This window comes from Salmo salar, chromosome ssa23, assembly GCF_905237065.1.
Source record: "Salmo salar chromosome ssa23, Ssal_v3.1, whole genome shotgun sequence".
Lineage (NCBI taxonomy): Eukaryota > Metazoa > Chordata > Actinopteri > Salmoniformes > Salmonidae > Salmo > Salmo salar.
Genome location: NC_059464.1, coordinates 40,974,502 through 40,994,653, shown reverse-complemented (window position 1 = coordinate 40,994,653; position 20,152 = coordinate 40,974,502). Strand labels below are relative to the sequence as shown.

At 43.1% G+C, this 20,152-nt stretch overlaps 1 protein-coding gene across 6 annotated transcripts in view; it reads right to left on the bottom strand.

Annotated features, from left to right (window-relative positions):
- The window catches only part of LOC106584620 (transcription factor SOX-6), a 185,791-nt gene extending 169,235 nt beyond the window's left edge, over positions 1-16,556 (bottom strand). The window contains exons 1-3 of one of the 6 annotated variants that reach the window (XM_045706434.1): positions 15,358-15,736; positions 12,856-12,910; positions 12,545-12,573 (exon numbers count right to left, since the gene is read on the bottom strand). The gene's annotated coding sequence lies outside the window, so the exon portion shown is untranslated. Of the gene's footprint in view, positions 1-9,931; positions 10,061-12,544; positions 12,574-12,855; positions 12,911-15,357; positions 15,737-16,215 lie in introns of those variants that run through there. The other 5 variants (XM_014170103.2, XM_045706435.1, XM_045706436.1 and 2 more) reach the window with 5 other exon arrangements.
- Positions 16,557-20,152: the final 3,596 nt, after the last annotated feature.

Below are 20,152 nucleotides of genomic sequence, written 5' to 3'. Positions count from 1 at the left end.
GGAGATCACTCTGTCATGCTGATTGAGTTCGAATAACAGACTGGAAGCTTCAAAAGGAGGGTGGTGCTTGGAATCATTGTTCTTCCTCTGTCAACCATGGTTACCTGCAAGGAAACACGTGCCGTCATCATTGCGTTGCACAAAAAGGGCTTCACAGGCAAGGATATTGCTGCCAGTAAGATTGCAACTAAATCAACCATTTATCGGATCATCAAGAACTTCAAGGAGAGTGGTTCAATTGTTGTGAAGAAGGCTTCAGGGCGCCCAAGAAAGTCCAGCAAGCGCCAGGACCATCTCCTAAAGTTGATTCAGCTGCGGGATTGGGGCACCACCAGTACAGAGCTTGCTCAGGAATGGCAGCAGGCAGGTGTGAGTGCATCTGCCCACACAGTGAGGCAAAGACTTTTGGAGGATGGCCTGGTGTCAAGAAGGGCAGCAAAGAAGCCACTTCTCTCCAGGAAAAACATCAGGGACAGACTGATATTCTGCAAAAGGTACAGGGATTGGACTGCTGAGGACTGGGGTAAAGTAATTTTCTCTGATGAATATCCTTTCCGATTGTTTTGGGCATCCGGAAAAAAGCTTGTCCGGAGAAGACAAGGTGAGCGCTAGCATCAGTCCTGTGTCATGCCAACAGTAAAGCATCCTGAGACCATTCATGTGTGGGGTTGCTTCTCAGCCAAGGGAGTGGGCTCACTCACAATTTTGCCTAAGAACACACCCATGAATAAAGAATGGTACCAACACATCCTCCGAGAGCAACTTCTCCCAACCATCCAGGAACAGTTTGGTGATGAACAATGCCTTTTCCAGCATGATGGAGCACCTTGCCATAAGGCAAAAGTGATAACTAAGTGGCTCAGGGGAACAAAACATCGATATTTTGGGTTCATGGCCAGGAAACTCCCCAGACCTTAATCCCATTGAGAACTTGTGGTCAATCCTCAAGAGGCGGGTGGACAAACAAAAACCCACAAATTCTGACACACTCCAAGCATTGATTATGCAAGAATGGGCTGCCATCAGTCAGGATGTGGCCCAGAAGTTAATTGACAGCATGCCAGGGTGGATTGCAGAGGTTTTGAAAAAGAAGGGTCAACACTGCAAATATTGATTGACTGTTTGCATCAACTTCATGTAATTGTCAATAAAAGCCTTTGACACTTATGAAATGCTTGTAATTATACTTCAGTATTCCATAGTAACATCTGACAAAAATATCTAAAGACACTGAAGCAACAAACTTTGTGGAAATTAATATTTGTGTCATTTTCAAAACTTTTGGCCACTACTGTACAATCAATCTTGCAGAATGCACAGACAGGCATTCGATATTGACAGCATGCATGTTTTGTTTTAAAAAGTCACTGCAAATTATTTTTCCCACACCCTCACAGAAATGTGACCAAATATGTAATTTCCCTTTCTTTTTCAAACTGCCGTGGCCTAATTCCAATAGTGCCAAAGTATACATCATAAAAGGTAAATGGAGGGCGTTTTCCCGAACAGAGTTTTATTGTTCTTTCCTGAGCGCACAGTTTATGTCTGGCGTGGGCTTATGTATGGCGTGGGCTGCTTATGTATGGCGTGGGCTTATGTATGGCGTGGGCCAAGTTGATAAATCTCTATATTTTTAGGCGTACGTATTCTTTTCATGGCGCACGCCGATATTTAGTGTGATATTTACGAAACGGTTATAAATGAGGCCCCAGACAGTATAGCGGTGAAATACATGACACTGAGTATCAGGGGTGTTTGAGTGCCTGTAGATCTCCCAGAAATTCAGCTATGGATCTCTAAGCCAATTCCACTTTTTTTTTATTCCCCTCTAATCAGGGTGTGATTTAAAAAAAAAATGTAACCTTTATTTAACTAGGCAAGTCAGTCAAGAACAAATTCTTATTTACAATGACAGCCTACACCGGCCAAACCCAGATGACGATGGGCCAATTGCGCCGCCCTATGGGACTCCAAATCACAGCTGGTTGTGATACAGCCTGGATTCGAACCAGTGTGTCTGTAGTGACACCTCTAGCACTGAGATGCAGTGCCTTAGACCGCTGCGCCACTTGGGAGCAATTTATTAGATTTTATTTCACTTTCATTTTAGCAGGGAGTCCCATTGAGATTTAGATCTGTTTTACAAGGGAGCCCTGCATATACACAATTTATAAATACAACATAATACAAAAATGACAAAACATCTCCAATCAACAATTTGATTGCAAAGTCAGAGCTAGTAACAGGGAACTTTGTCATTCATCATTGGATTGGCTTTGGGTTACTTCATTGCTGGCTCATGTCATTTCCTGTGGGCTTTACACGGAATCCTCCAGGTATTGTCTTTGAAAGCCTAAATAAACATGGTGGCCGATGATTAAGATGGTTGCTGATACAGCGGTTTTCTCCCTGTTGGGTGGTGCTGGAAGTCAAAGTTTGGAGGTTGTGTTGATACTGCTTGTCCTTTGTTGAGGCCTGTTGTCTAAAACCACTCAAAAGTACTGCTACATTCTCCCTATGCTGCAGCCTGCAGGCACGGCCATGTGCCACTTTTAGCTTCAGAAATGCTGGGAACATATTCAAGGATTCCCTCAAAGACAAGACTACCAGGGGTTCAATGTTTTCAAAGGAGGACAGGGGTCAAAGGAGAGCGATAAGGGGATCACAAAGAGGAGAAATACATGTTTTGGAGACTAGAGACACAGGAGAACTACTGCTATACGTTGGGGAATGAAAAAGCACTGGTTTGGTTTCTGTGAGTTTAAGGGGTATGTTCTTCTACGATATCTAATCGCGAAGTACATTTAGGGAGAGGGGCGCATACACACTTAACCCACAGGGCACAAACTGGGTAGCCCTTTCCTGCAGTCAATGAAGCACCCTTTTTGGCCTCATGGGTGGAATGTTATTCCTATTTTTCATAATTTCATAATTAATAAAGTTATTATTTTACGACAAAAATACTGTCACGACTTCCACCGAAGTTGGTTTCCTCTCCTTGTTCGGGAGGCGTTCGGCGGTCAACGTCACCGGCTGTCAGGTCCTGACCATAGTAAGATGTGATTTTCTATGGTAGAGTAGGTCAGGGCGTGACATGGGGTGTTTTGTGTTTTTCTATGTTTTGTATTTCTATGTTTAAGTTCTATGTTTCTATTTCTATGTTGTTTTTTGGGGGATGATCTTCAATTGGAGGCAGCTGGTCCTCGTTGTCTCTAATTGGAGATCATACTTAAGTAGGGTTTTTTTTCACCTGTGTTTGTGGGCAGTTATTTTCTGTTTAGTCTCTGTACCTGACAGAACTGTGCGCTGTCGTTTTTTCTCTTTGTTATTTTGCTTCAGTATTTTGAGTTATAATAAATGATCATCATGAGCACTAAACATGCTGCGCTTTGGTCCCCTCTCTACGACAGCCGTTACAGAACTGCCCACCACGACTGGATCAAGCAGCGTGCCCGGGAGGAGATTGATTCCTGGTCTCTGCAGGAGAGGCTAGAGAGGGTAAACTGGACTTGGGGCCAAGTACTGGACAGATATAGAAGCCTGCCGGGGATGCACGAGAGGCTACAGAAACCCAAAGAAACATTTTGGGGGGGGCACATGGAGCAGTCGGCGGGAGAAGAGGGAAAATTTGGAGAAGGGAGAAATGGGAGAGTTATTAAGTTGGTGGAGGATGCACAAGATTTTCCCAAAGGAACGTGTCGTCAGTTTGGTGCCACCTGAGTCAGCTCCCCGTACTCGTCCTGAGAAGTGTGTGGAAGTTCCGGAACAAGTGATACCGGCTATACACACCAGGTCTCCAGTACGTCTCAACAGCCCGGTACGTCTTGTGCCTGCTCCTCGCATTCGCCCTGAAATGCGTGTCACCAGTCTGGTGCCACCTGTCCCGGCTCCACGCACTACGCCTTCAGTGCGCCTGCCCAATCCAGAGCCTCCACAAACGCTTCCCAGTCCGGAGCCTCCAGCGACGCTTCCCAGTCCAGAGCCTCCAGCGACAGTCCGCAGCCCGGAGCCTCCCGAGACCCTCCGCAGCCCAGAGCCTCCCGAGACGCTCCGCAGCCCGGAGTCTTCAGCGGCGATCTACAGTCCGGTTCCTCCGACGACGATCCACAGTCCGGTGGTACTAAAGCAGAGGGATCAGCGGGTTCTTCCGACGATGATCTACAGTCCGGTTCCTCCGATGACGATCTACAGTCCGGTTCCTCCGACGACGATCCACAGTCCGGTGGTACTAAAGCAGAGGGATCAGCGGGTGGAGCGGGGGTTATGCCCCGAACCGGAGCCGCCTCCTCTGCTGGAGGATAAGGTTATGTGGACTGCACTAGAGCCGCCATAGATAGGAGTTACCCACCCTACCCTCCTTTTTTTTGTTTTTTTTTTTTAGTGGCATTCAGAGTCTGCACCTTTGGGGGGGGTACAGTCACGTCCTGACCATAGTAAGATGTGATTTTCTATGGTAGAGTAGGTCAGGGCGTGACAGGGGGTGTTTGTGTTTTTCTATATATAATAAATTATCATCAGGAGCTCTAAACACGCTGCGCTTTTGTAATCTCTCTACGACATCCGTTACACCGGCTTTCTAGCTACCACCAATCTACATTTCTTTTCCATTTGTTTTGTCTTGATTGTACACACCTGGTTCCCATTATGTTATAATTTATTCCTTTACGTCATTCCCTATTTAACTCTCTGGTTCCCACATGGTTTTGTGCGTGTTTGTTCTTTGTTTAGTGTTCTAGACTTCTGTGCGCTGGTGTGTTTTTTTCCCTGCATGGAAATTATTGTTGTTTCTTTTTGAGTAAAGTACGTCTTTTACTCAGTTCTGTGTCCTGCGCCTGACTCCGTCCTACCACTGCACACTGACACTTGACAGAAACACACACCCAGTATGGAGTCAGCAGGTGCACCCAGGCCTCCGTTACCAGTGGAGGAGCGCATCCAGCAGCACGCGACGATGCTCCAAAATCCTGGCACAGCCATGGATCGCGTGCTGCACACCTAGAGCGATGGGAGAGAGGGGGTTTTCCCACACCCCTATCAACTTCACCCCAACCCACACTGCTGTCTACCCCTCCATCACCTGGACCCAGTCGGATTCGGCTCTCGCTCCCGAGGGTATATGATGGGACGGCTGCCGGGTGCCAGGGGTTCCTGCTCCAGTTGGAGCTCTACCTGGCGACCGTCCATCCGGCTCCATCGGGATACGAGAGTGTGTCCACCCTCATCTCCTGTTTATCGGGGAAAGCGCTTGAGTGGGCCAATGCTGAATGGGGAGGAATAGACGCAGCGTTGGTCCGCTATGAGGATTTCACCTGCCGCTTCCGGGCGGTCTTCGATCATCCACCTGAGGGGAGAGTGGCGGGGGAACGCTTGTTCCATCTCATGACAGGGGATGAGAAGCGCACAGGACTTCGCACTGGACTTCAGGAACCTGGCTGCCAGCGCGGGATGGAATGAGAGGGCCCTGATCGACCATTACCGGTGTAGTCTACGTGAGGACGTTCGTCGGGAGCTGGCATGCAGGGACACCACCCTTACCCTCGACCAGCTGGTGGATTTATCCATCCGGCTGGATAACCTGTTGGCCACCCGCGGACGTCCGGATCGGGGTCCGTCCATTCCATCCCCCAGCATCTCCGATCCTACACCTATGGAGCTCGGAGGTCCTGCTCTAAGGGTGACCGGAGGGGGGGCGTTTCCTGTACCACCGGTGGCCGCAGAGGGCACACTGCTGGTCGGTGCTGGGGAGGTTCCCCAGGGAGTCGAGGCAGCAGGCAGGGCACTGGTGGATCATCCCAGGTGAGTAGGTACCCGACTCACCCAGAGCTCCCTGTTGCGCACACGTGAGTATGTATAGAATTTCCTGAGTTTTCCCAACATTCCCAGCATCAGGCGCAGCTGGGAACTTTATTGACCGTTCATTTGCACTTAGATTAGGGATCCCTATTGTTCCTGTTGATGTGCCCTTCCCTGCACATACTTTAGATAGTCGTCCTTTAGGGTCGGGCCTGATTAGGGAGGTCACAGCTCCACTATGTATGATAATGCAGGAGGGTCATGAGGAGAGAATTAGTCTCTTCCTGATCGATTCTCCTGCGTTTCCTGTGGTGTTGGGGCTTCCCTGGTTGGCCTATCATGACCCCACTATTTTGTGGCAACAGGGGGCTCTTAAGGGATGGTCAAGTCAGTTTTCAGGGAGGTGTGCAGGTGTTTCCATAGGTGCAACTATGGTGGAGAGTCCAAACCAAAATATGCCGATTTGGCTCTCACCTTCTGTAAAAAGAACTACCACCCCATCAACGGGGGGATTGTGCGATAAATCTCCTGGTAGACGCAGCACTTCCCAGGAGTCACTTGTATCCTCTGTCACAGGAGGAAACGGCGGCTATGGAAACATATATCTCCGAATCTCTACATTCGGCCTTCCACTTCACTTGCCTCCTCGAGTTTCTTTTTTGTGAAGAAGAAGGATGGAGGTTTATGCCCGTGCATTGACTATAGAGGTATAAATCAGATCACGGTGAAGTACAGTTACCCATTGCCGCTCATAGCCAGTGTGACAGAGTCATTGCACGGGGCGCACTTCTTCACCAAATTGGATCTCAGGAGCGCTTACAACCTGGTACGGATCCGGGAGGGGGATGAGTGGAAGACGGCATTTAGTTCCACCTCTGGGCACTATGAGTACCTCGTCATGCCGTACGGGTTGATGAATGCTCCATCAGTCTTCCAATCATTTGTAGATGAGATTTTCAGGGACCTGCACAGGCAGGGTGTAGTGGTGTATATAGATGACATTCTAATATACTCTGCTACACGTGCCGAGCATGTGTCCCTGGTGCACAAGGTGCTTGGTCGACTGTTGGAGCATGACCTGTACGTCAAGGCTGATAAATGTCTGTTCTTCCAACAGTCCGTCTCCTTCCTAGGGTACCGCCTGTCCGCGTCAGGGGTGGAGATGGAGAGTGACCGCATTTCAGCCGTGCGTTATTGGCCGACTCCAACCACGGTTAAGGAGGTGCAGCAGTTTTTAGGGTTTTCCAACTCCCACCGGAGGTTTATCCAGGGCTTTGGTCAGGTAGTGGCTCCCATTACCTCCTTGCTGAAGGGGGGACTGGTGCGACTGCAGTGGTCAGCTGGGGCGGACAGGGCTTTTGGTCACCTGAAGGCTCTGTTTACCTCGGCTCCCGTGCTGGCTCATCCTGATCCCTCCTTGGCATTCATAGTAGAGGTGGACGCGTCCGAGGCTGGGATAGGAGCTGTCCTGTCTCAGCACTCGGGTACGCCACCAAAGCTCCGCCCCTGTGCTTTCTTTTCGAAGAAGCTCAGCCCGGCGGAGCGAAACTATGATGTGGGGGACCGGGAGTTGTTGGCTGTTGTCAAGGCTCTGAAGGCGTAGAGGCATTGGCTTGAGGGTGCTAAACACCCTTTCCTCATTTTGACTGACCACCGCAATCTGGAGTACATCCGGGCGGCAAGGAGACTGAACCCTCGCCAGGCAAGGTGGGCCATGTTGTTCACCCGTTTTGTTTTCACCCTATCCTACAGACCAGGTTCCCAGAACGCTAAGGCAGATGCACTGTCCCAGATGTATGACACAGAGGAGCGGTCCACAGATCCCACTCCCATACTTCCAGCTTCTTGCCTGGTGGCACGGGTGGTATGGGAGGTTGACGCGGACATCAAGCGGACGTTATGTACGGAGCCCACTCCCACCCAGTGTCCAGTTGGGCGTCTGTACGTTCCGTCTGATGTCCGCGATCGATTGATCTGTTGGGTCCACACGTCACCCTCCTCTGGTCATCCTGGCATCGGTCAGACAGTGCGCTGTCTTAGTGGGAAGTACTGGTGGCCCACTTTAGCTAAGGACGTGAGGGTTTATGTTTCCTCCTGCTCGGTGTACGCCCAGTGCAAGGCACCTAGATACCTGCCCAGAGGGAAATTACAATCCATACCCGTTCCACAACGGCCGTGGTCACACCTATCGGTGGATTTCGTGACGGATCTTCCTTCGTCACAAGGAAACACCACGATCCTGGTTATTGTGGATCGGTTTTCTAAGTCCTGCCGTCTCCTTCCTTTGCCCGGTCTCTCTACGGCCCTACAGACTGCGGAGGCCCTGTTTACACACGTCTTCCGGCACTACGGGGTCCCTGAGGATATAGTGTCTGATCGGGGTCCCCAGTTCACATCGAAGGTCTGGAGGGTGTTCATGGAACGTCTGGGGGTCTCGGTCAGCCTGACCTTAGGGTTTCACCCCGAGAGTAATGGGCAGGTGGAGAGAGTTAACCAGGATGTGGGTAGGCTTCTGCTGTCCTATTGCTAGGACCGGCCGGGGGAGTGGGCGGCTTTCATCCCCTGGGCAGAGATGGCCCAAAACTCCCTCCACCACTCCTCCACTAACCTGTCTCCATTTCAGTGTGTACTAGGTTATCAGCCGGTCCTGGCACTGTGGCATCAGACCCAGATCGAGGCACCTGCGGTGGATGAATGGTTTCAGCGCTCGGAGGAGACCTGGGACGCTGCCCATGTGCGCCTGCAATGGGCCATCAGGCGACAGAAGGCGAGCGCCGACCGCCACCACAGTGAGGCCCCGGTGTATGCACCGGGACACCGGGTCTGGCTCTCGACCCGAAACCTGCCCCTTCGCCTGCCCTGCCGGAAGCTGGGTCTGCGATTTGTAGGGCCATTTAAAGTCCTGAGGAGACTGAACGAGGTATGTTATAGGTTACAGCTTCCCCCTGATTACCGTATTAACTCCTCATTCCATGTGTCTCTCCAGGGGCCGGTGGTGGCTGGTCCGCGAGCGATCATGAACTCAAGGCATCGGGCGAGGGGCCTTCAGTACCTCGTGGAGTGGGAGGGGTACAGTCCGGAGGAGAGATGCTGGGTGCCGGTGGAGGACATCCTGGACCCTTCCTTACTGTAGGAATTTCACCGTCTCCACCCGGATCACCCTGCGCCTCGTCCTCCGGGTCGTCCCTGAGGCCGGTGTGCTGCTGGAGCCGCACCTCACGGGGTGGTAATGTCACGACTTCTGCCGAAGTTGGTGCCTCTCCTTGTTCGGTTGGCGTTAGGCGGTCGACGTCACCGGCTTTCTAGCTACCACCGATATACGTTTATTTTTCCATTTGTTTTGTCTTGATTGTACACACCTGGTTCCCATTACGTTATAATTTATTCCCTATTTAACCCTCTGGTTCCCACATGGTTTTGTGCGTGTTTGTTCTTTGTTTAGTGTTCTAGACTTCTGTGCGCTGGTGTGTTTTTCCCTGCGTGGAAATTATTGTTGTTTCTTTCCCGAGTAAAGTACGTCTTTTACTCAGTTCTGTGTCCTGCGCCTGACTCCGTCCTACCGCTGCACACTGACACCTGACAAATACGGTGTCTCCATGTCTAACAGTTTTGTTATGTTTCAGTCTTCTGTGATGTATATAAAGTGTAATATTAGGATGCAAACTCAAAATTGAATACATTTCAACTCTATCTGACATGGTAGATGGTACAGGTTTCTTCTTTTTTTAAAGCACATAACCATGTGTGTGAGGTGTATACTTTTGTTTCAAAGTAGATTTGTTTAGGGCTACCAAGATTCACTCTGTGTGGCCCTGATTTAGCTCACTGCAGTATCAAGGTTGTTTCAATGTGATTTGTCAATGTATTGGGACTTCAGAAAGTATTCACACCCCTTGACTTTTTCAAAATGTGTTACAGCCTGAATTTTACATTTATTAAATTAAGTTTTGTCACTGGCCTACACACATTAGCCCATAATGACAAAGTGGAATTATGTTTTTTGACATTTTTACAAATTTATTAAAAGCAGAAATGTCTTGAGTCAATAACAATTCAACCCCTTTGTTATGGCAAGGCTAAATAAGTTCAGGAGAAAAAAGTTGCGTAACAAGTCATATAATAAGTTCCATGGACTCACTCTGTGTGCAATAATAGTGTTTTTGTATGACTATCTCATCTCTGTACCCCACACATCTGGAAGGTCCCTCAGTCGAGCAGTGAATTTCAAACACAGATTCAACCAAAGACCAGGGAGGTTTTCCAATTCCTAGCAAAGAAGGGGACATATTGGTAGATGGGTAAAAAAAAAAGCAGACATTGAATATCCATTTTAGCAAGGTGAAGTTATTAAATACACTTTTGATGGTGTATCAATACACCCAGTCACCACAAATATACAGGCATCCTTCCTAACTCAGTTGCCAGATAGGAAGGAAACCGCTCAGGGATTTCACCATGAGGCCAATGGTGACTTTAAAACAATTACAGAGGTTAATGATTGGGATATGAGAAAACTGAAGATGGATCAACAACATTGTAGTTACTCTACAATACTAACCTAATTGACAGAGTGAACGAACTAAGCCTGTACAGAATAAAAATATTCCAAAATATGTTGAATTTGTACCTTGGAAACAACGTCAGATCTTCAACTATCTGGGAAAAAACAGACTGGGCAGCACCTCCTACTGGAGATCTTCAGTTATTCATTTGGCATCGTATCCAGGACTTTAACCAATCCCAGCCTTGCTTAGCTTTCATATTTGTCACTGACTACTACCAATGTGCTATGGTCAGATGATGGTTGAGAGATAACTAAATATATGCACTGTTGCCAACAGTCATTCCAAAGAGTAGGTTTAACAGGGCCTATTAAATGTTACCATAGTACTTTATAAGTCACAGAAGAACGCCTGCTCTTTGCATGACAGACTGACCAGTTGGGGGGGAGGGGGTTGCAAGTCAGTATTAGGAAGGTGTTCCTAATGTTTGGTATTGTATCAGCAATTATACTATTTAGGCCTATATAGAATTTGTTAAGTCATCAACAGCTTTTGTTTCAATTCAACCCAGGGTTCAACTAAAAATGCACTATACATAAAAGGAAAGAAAAGGGAAAGGGGGATACCTAGTCAGTTGTACAACTGAATGCCAACTGAAATGTGTCTTCCGCATTTAACCCAACCCATATGAATCAGAGAGGTACGGGGGCTGCCTTGATCGACATCCAGGCCTAGGGTTTCAAGCTTTGGTTGATTTCAAATGTAATCTTGAAGTTAATCATTAATATTTTGGATTCATATCTCCATCTAAACCAAAAATAAAACCTAAAGAATAGGACTAAATCAAATCAAACTGTATTTAAAGTTTGATTAGATCAATTTTGTCTTATTGTTTAACTTAGATTTTCTGCCTGAGATGGAAACGTGAATCCAACATATCAATTATTAATTTGTAAACAAACTGGATATTGAATTATGTTTGGTTGTCAAAAGAAACAAATATAACACATTTAAAGAGATGTATCTTCTGCTTGGATAGTTCCATCTGTGCCACTGACTTAGTCTGGCTTTAATTCCAGCTTGTCTACAAATTAATAATTGATATGTTGGATTCACGTTTCCATCTCAACCAAAAAATCTAACTTTAAATGCACTTTACATGAAGTTTGAATTGATTTAGTCCTATTCTTTAACTTTGATTATTGGTTGAGATGGAGACGTAAATGGAACATATCGATTATTCATTTGTAGACCAACTGGTATTAAAGCCTTGTTCACACTGCAGGCCTTAATGCTCAAATCAGTTTTGTTTTTCAAATCCATTTAGGAATATTGACTGTCCAAACAGCAAGTTACAAATGACCAAATCAGATTTGTGTCTTCAGACTGTTGTCATTTGCTGACATGGCTACGCTAGTTGTCGTTATGACAGGTGTGTATGCAGTGGTTGTGCTTTTAACTGGTTGAAAGCGCAGCGATAACACACTGAAAATTCAACGAACTTCTGGCTGTCTTTGAGTGGGTGAATAAAGGTTACAATCTCCAAGTTCAACGTCTCAACTAAATATGACCCACATTTCCACATTGAAATGACCTGGTGTGCCCAGTGGGAAGTAGCTCTTGCAGGACGAAGCCCAAGCACAGTTTGGGTTGTCATTATTGCTGGTTTGTCAGGTACGATCCCATTCAGACTTATAATTGGATGGTTGGGGAGCAGGTGTTACGGCAGAAGCCTCCAAAAGGATAGGTCATCATCAGAACCATTGAGAGTAAGCAGGAGAAAGAAAACTGGCAAAATGGGAAATCGGGCTCCAAGGTTATATGGTGGAGGGAAAATAGAAAGCAATACAATCCCCCCATAACTGGCATTGTGGTTGAAAACCTTACAGGCATCTGCCGCTGTATTTCAAGTGCTCATTCACTAGAGCTTCGACCTTTATTTTTCGGCAGCAAGACTGCAATTTGGGTGTGTCGTAGAGCCGCAGATAAGTATAGGCTGGCGAATATGTAGCCTACTTACGACGTGAAGAGAAATACTTACGGCTAAATGTTTAATGTCTGTTTGTACAACATGTCCAATTTAGGTGTCTTTTGAAGGAGCTCGACAAATAATTGTGACTTTCTGACTTTGACATCCTAGAATAAAGCTGTTTGTTTATTTACAATTTCAAGGTGACTGACATACTTTATCTAAAAACAACATGCAGAAAAAATGTACTTGATTTAGGTCATAGAAATAGAATACATACATAGTGTTTCAAAGCAGCATGGGATTAATCTAATAAGGACAAGGAAAACAAAATGACAACAAAAGAACAGTGTCAGAATAATGAGGAAAAACAAGCAACATTAATAAATATGAATTTTTTAACAAATGTATATTAGTCATTATGAAAACTATTAGGTGTCTCAGTGAAACATACCTGGTGTCCATTGCTATGTTATTATCATGGTAATAACTATCAAAGGCTGCAGGCAAGCTGCTAATGAGAGCAGCCAATTGTGCCAATCTAAGTCCATAACTTACATTCTCTCTCTCACGGCTGTTAAACACCCTCACCTGTAAATCGCCTGCAACTGTTTGCCCCTTTTCGTGTTGCTAAGAGAATGTCACCCTAGATGAAAGAGAAAGCCAAAAGGTTCATTCACTACATCTACTCTCACTCTGCTGCAAATGGAAACTCATTTGACGTCAGCGTTTATTTTCATTTTGTATTTCATTTAATTTTTATTTCATCTTTAATTAACTAGGCGAGACAGTTAAGAACAAATTCTTATTTACAATGACGGCCTTATCAGAGATTTCTGAAAAGAACTCTTCATCCTCATTCATTTAAAGTCACAGCAACTGTTTCAATGATTTTGAAGTTCTGATATAATCTGAGGAAAACAAGCTAAAAAACAAAGTGTCTTGAAGGCCAACTGCAGTGAACCTAGAGAAAAAGATCAGAACCGTAGTTTTATAGCCTATTATATGTTCTACATAATCACAATGCAAATTGCATCTTTTAGTTAGATTGGGGAAAACATTTTCTAAAACCACATTATTAAATAGAATACTTTTATAGGATCTCTGACTAAAATCACACGATCCTATCATGTATATAATAGGAAAAATAAAATGGAAGTCAGAATCATAAGTAAAATTGACAGATATTGGGTACAATATAGCTTAAGGACAACATCTCTCTGGAATGTTCATGTGACAAGGGTCTATGGGAGAAGATCCTCTTTGGTGTTTCTCAAAATTGGTAAGGACCTGAACTCATGTTTAGCCTAATGCATATTCAACTACTGTATATGTAATGTTAATACTTTATAAATGTTCAGTATCGACACAGTAGGCCTATCTTCAAATGAACTTCAAGATTGAATGCATCAAAATATCCCCAGTGAGCAGACAGCATTGCACAGCTAGCGGTACATTTTATTTTGTTCACTGGCATAAAAACTCTGCATAACTCGAAAAGTATTAGTTTTTACCAAAGATATCCAGAAATGGCTTTTGATATACATTTATCCACACAAAAAAAACACAATTGCTAATCATAGCCTAATTATGAGACAATGAGTCACTGTTCTCAATCCAAGGTGTATAGTGCCTTTTTAAATTACTTTAAAGTATGTATCATATTAGGTAGGCTTATGTCTGTTCTTTTTTTTAATATAGGCATAAATAGTTGGACATGATAGCCTAATTTGGGGAAAGTTACAAGCGCCAAACCTATAAGCACTTGTATGATGGGACCAATTCAATAATATACATTAATTTTTAGGTTTATAGGCTACTGTAAAAGTTCAGAGCGAAAGGATGACGAATGCTTCATTTGTGGCAGATTATATCAGAATTGACTGCTGAATGAACGACAAAATGAACGGTCAATATAATGCAGGCGAGTTGCAAGTGCGCAGCGACTCTAAGGTTTCTCAGACAGTGGATAGCACAGCCCTTGTATAAATGCCGTCCCGGGACAATGTGCTGAATTGGCAGCCTATTTATAAATCTGCCATTTGGACGTGGACGGCACTCTAATGCCACTTTACCTTATGAGGGAACTTCAACCCACAGCACCTGCTCAAAACAAAATGCCATACGAGATCAACTTCAGCCCCGCGGTCCGTGGACGGTCCCATCGTCAGATTGTTTTTCAAACAGACACTCTTTTACAACGGGAATGTGCTTCTCAATTGGTCAACCATGCATAGAGTACAGACAATTAACCTTCGCTGAAGAGTATTGGCACCGTTTAAATCAGGATAAACAATCGAAATGTGTCCACATGGCAACAAGGCTACTGCATTTCAATTGTAGGTTATTTAGAATAAAAATTGAGTGGAACGTTGTGCCCTTTATAGCCTAACTGGTTGTCACTCCCAGTGTCAACAAGTTTAAGGGACCAAAAAAAGAAATCTTTATGGCAATTATCCGGATATTGCCACAATCAACTACATTTCCTTTTTAGTGGTTTTAAACATCACTTGCACGCGTCGTGCATTCATTTGGCGTCAGTGCATACGGGCTCTCTATAAAAACGTTATCACTGCCTGTGCAGCACTCTAGGCGCGTTATCTAAGAACTTGAGTGCGTCTAAATTTGTGGAACACCCTAAAGTGATGACCTATCTCCCTTTTCCAGAAAGGCTACGGTGGTTATGTGCGCCTTGTCCTCCTATACCCTGACATGTAAACGTATCATTTAGTTCACCCCATGAATCCTCACCGTGACTTTCACTCTCACCAATTAGGCTATTGTCAAGTGCAAGGCAAGATGAACACTTCTGACTTTTTGGGAATTATGTATGGAGCGTGACTAAATTAACGCTGCTGTTTATATCATGCATACGCTATGACATGAATGAATTACATTACATTTCGTAATTTGCTACCATAGGCTTGATAGGTGTTGTATTGCTAGTAGGCTAGCCTAAATCAAAAGCACATTTAGAGAGAAAATGAATCTAGTCTATAGGCTCCAGGCTGTTTTCAACTAAAACACGAAAAATACATTTACATGTAGGATATATAGCCTAGAGGCAATCAATTCCAATTGAAAACAACTTACTTAAATAAGTTCTCCTTTCGTCGCACGGTGTTCTCCGCTGGGACCAATGTCTTGTTTCTTCAGTATTGTCTCCCAATGGATCCGTTTTAGAACGAAGGGTTACGTCTATTTTAATTTATGACTCACAACGCATTATTTTAGGGTCCGTTTCTGTGACCCGAGAGAGTAAACTTGTGAGAGAGTAATGGTTTACTCCGCAGACAGCGTCAACAATATTCCCATTTTCCCGTTGATTAGAACTGTATCAAATTCATTCTGATTTGGACATGCCGCCGAAGCAAACCGGACTCGCGAGCGCACTGCGAATCAACTCTGAAAGGCATTTACACTTACGGTTGTGGCAAGAAAAGCGCACGTCGTTTCCAATGAATAGTACCACTATGTGGCCGAACAGGAAACTACCTCCTACTAAAGTAGACTACAATAATTTACCAGCCATCTGCAAGCCGCAGGGCTCGCTCGCAAAGCCGGAATGTCGAAAGAACTACTTTTATTAAACAGATTTTGGGCCTATTATAATAATGGGTTGACATAAACCCGACTGCAAGGAATTATATACGTTTACAGCCTAATTCTTTAAACACTCAAGTTTAGCCAAGTAGTTCAGACTAAAACACTCAACTAACGTAGCTATATTCACAACATTGACAAAATATCGCTATATTTTGTCAATTCAATACCCAATGAAAAAATCTATCTCAATGATAAAACTTGCAAAGATAAAAACCTGAACCTCTTAATATCCTATGATGCAGGGGCTTTCGACTGGGGGGAAACAGACAGCCAGTCAAAGCATCATATTGATATAAATGTTGAGATATAACAACAACCAACAACATAGCCTATGGCTATTGTTACCTTGGCTTGATGTAGGGCCCCATCCAGTCTGTGGGTATCCCGTTGTGTTATCAAAGGACAATCATATCACTGTTGTCTGTATCGGTGGAGAATGCAATAAAGTTACCTTGTGTGGCCATGGGACACTGAATTAAATCTCCGGTGCGCAAAGTGAGTTTCGCTTGTCAGAATTGAGGCGCGTTGATAACTTAATTTATCCGTCTTCAGCTAGTCAATCTTGGCTATCAATTTGAGCGGCCATGTCATATACAGTATAAACATTTCCCGTCGTGCAACAATCTCTCAAAGTGAGGCGAAGTGAGTGACTGTTCAGTGTTGTCGGAACGAACAGGACTCCCTCTCCCCGATGGATGCAAAGAAAGGAGAAAGTAAGAATGAAGAATCAGAAGGAGAGAGAGGGGGAGAGAGAGAGAGCTGTGTGTGAGAGAGCTGTGTGTGAGAATGTGTGTGTGCAACGTTTAATAAATAGGTCAATTGGAATTTATATAATGATTAATTTGTGCTTCAAAATACAATAACCACAGTGCATAACTGCATTGGCTCTTTTGCTTTTATCAGTAAAACAAGTTCTCCTTTTGGTTATTTATAATAGGCGAATTGTAAAATCTGGCTCTTATAATAAACGATTTGATAAGGAAATCAAACTACCGCTACTTTAGCAATGCCAATGCAACCAGACTTGCGTTGGTTGTTAAATGTCAATGTTATTCATGGCACACATTTGACAAAGTGGCCATCTAAAACAAATATTGTTTTGGCGACTTGTTTAATTCATTCGTTTGTATAAACACTTTTGGATACATTTCACTAAGAAGAATATCATGATATGTTGACATTTTTGCATGAAATATTTGTCCAATAATTCTATTTTAATATAATGACAGCGCTAATACGTAGCGAAATGATGTTTGGCTACTTTCTAAATTTGGCTAGATAAATAGCCTACTCCAATATAATAGGCACGTTTCACAAAGTTTTTTAAGTCAGCCCATAGCCTATGAGCAATTCAAGAATTTTAATGCATTTGTTATTCATCGACATTTTTTACATGAATTGTAGTTTATTAAAACGGAAATGAATGCTATTTGGTTGTCAACCCGTTGAATCAGCTGTTAAAATACGAGACGCTCCTGGAAAAGGTAAATCACGACAAATTGGTGTGTTACACCCCACTGGTTGAAACAGCGTTGTTTCAATGTCATTTCAATAAAATTACATTGAACCAACGTGGAATAGACGTTAAATTGGTGTCTGTGCCCAGTGGGACTGTTCTGCAATTTCGACCCAATCACGGACGTTTTCGTTGATAGGCCTACTACTAAACTTTTACAAAAGTTACTGTTATCACCTTCTCTAACTGATAGTCTATAGGTGGATCCATACGCATTGATAAAAATGTATTGAAAGAATAAAAATACAAAATTGGTTAGTCAAGACATGCCATTGTTTTCTAATGACTTCAAATTATGGTTATTACTAGTAGAGGTTCTTTATTTTCTTCAAAAAATTATGGATTACTAGACTATTATAGCGCATATGGAGTTGAACCTTGAAATATGAGTTACGTTTGAAGATATGCCTGGTAAAATTGTGGAACAATTCAGTTACTCTTACGCCACCCTGTGGTACAATTAGACATCTCAACTCAAATTTAATAGGGTGTCTGAAATTAGGGCACCGCGTTTTGGTTAATCATGTCACATGACCTGGATTTTAACCTTTATTTAAAGCTTTTTCATCAGCCTGTCCGCTTTTCCTTTTATGTCAGATGGTCCAGCAACATCCCCAGGCAATTGCTTGCATTTTTGACCTAATTGTAATTTGGCTTAAAATAGGCCTAAAATGATGGTTCAAATCCAGGTCATGTGACATGATTAGCCAAAACACAGGGCCCTATGACCACTGCCCAGTAGCAAGCAAACTTTTGGCCGATGTATCAAAATGAGAATATGTAGTATGGACAGCATTTTCCTTGGGCTGTAGGATGGTAGGCCTATAGGCATGGCCTCAATGGGTCAAATTCAAACAGTCCCATTACAAGTCAGAATGTTGAATAAACTTCATTCGAACTTACTCTACCTGGGCTGTAATCATTAGTTCAAACAGTACACAAGAGTTTCTATTGAACACATTCAGGTAGGTCCCTCAATTTCACTCCGCTTAAGAAAATGTTTTTCCACTGAATCTATGTAAAAAATATGACCCTGTTGTCCACTGATTGTCCTTATGTCATTGGACATTTTCGAAGAAAAAAAACATATCCACAGGAAAGTATTATTAAACCGACTTCAAATCGCAAGTCTGTGTGTGGCTCTCATAATTTGTTTCTTCATCACCTGAGGCACGCGCACAAGACGTAACTACATGATGCATGCATACTAACCGAAGTCTTGAAGGTGTTTACATGATTTTGTGCATGTGCCAGGTGATGACAATCTCAACAGCAGTAGCAGAGTTTTGAAATCGGCTTTAATAGTACTTACCTGTGGATGAAGACTGTATAAACTAGTATCAACATGAAGACTGTATAAACTAGTATCAACATGAAGACTGTATAAACTAGTATCAACATGAAGACTGTATAAACTAGTATCAACATGAAGACTGTATAAACTAGTTTCAACATGAAGACTGTATAAACTAGTATCAACATGAAGACTGTATAAACTAGTATCAACATGAAGACTGTATAAACTAGTATCAACATGAAGACTGTATAAACTAGTATCAACATGAAGACTGTATAAACTAGTATCAACATGAAGACTGTATAAACTAGTATCTACATGAAGACTGTATAAACTAGTATCTACATAAACTAGTATCAACATGAAGACTGTATAAACTAGTATCTATATAAACTAGTATCAACATGAAGACTGTATAAACTAGTATCTACATGAAGACTGTATAAACTAGTATCAACATGAAGACTGTATAAACTAGTATCTACATGAAGACTGTATAAACTAGTATCAACATGAAGACTGTATAAACTAGTATCAACATAAACTAGTATCAACATGAAGACTGTATAAACTAGTATCAACATGAAGACTGTATAAACTAGTATCAACATGAAGACTGTATAAACTAGTATCAACATGAAGACTGTATAAACTAGTATCAACATGAAGACTGTATAAACTAGTATCAACATGAAGACTGTATAAACTAGTATCAACATGAAGACTGTATAAACTAGTATCAACATGAAGACTGTATAAACTAGTATCAACATGAAGACTGTATAAACTAGTATCAACATGAAGACTGTATAAACTAGTATCAACATGAAGACTGTATAAACTAGTATCAACATGAAGACTGTATAAACTAGTATCAACATGAAGACTGTATAAACTAGTATCAACATGAAGACTGTATAAACTAGTATCAACATGAAGACTGTATAAACTAGTATCAACATGAAGACTGTATAAACTAGTATCAACATGAAGACTGTATAAACTAGTATCTATATAAACTAGTATCAACATGAAGACTGTATAAACTAGTATCTACATGAAGACTGTATAAACTAGTATCAACATGAAGACTGTATAAACTAGTATCAACATGAAGACTGTATAAACTAGTATCAACATGAAGACTGTATAAACTAGTATCAACATGAAGACTGTATAAACTAGTATCAACATGAAGACTGTATAAACTAGTATCAACATGAAGACTGTATAAACTAGTATCAACATGAAGACTGTATAAACTAGTATCAACATGAAGACTGTATAAACTAGTATCAACATGAAGACTGTATAAACTAGTATCTTACTACACATGAAGACTGTATAAACTAGTATCAACATGAAGACTGTATAAACTAGTATCAACATGAAGACTGTATAAACTAGTATCAACATGAAGACTGTATAAACTAGTATCAACATGAAGACTGTATAAACTAGTATCAACA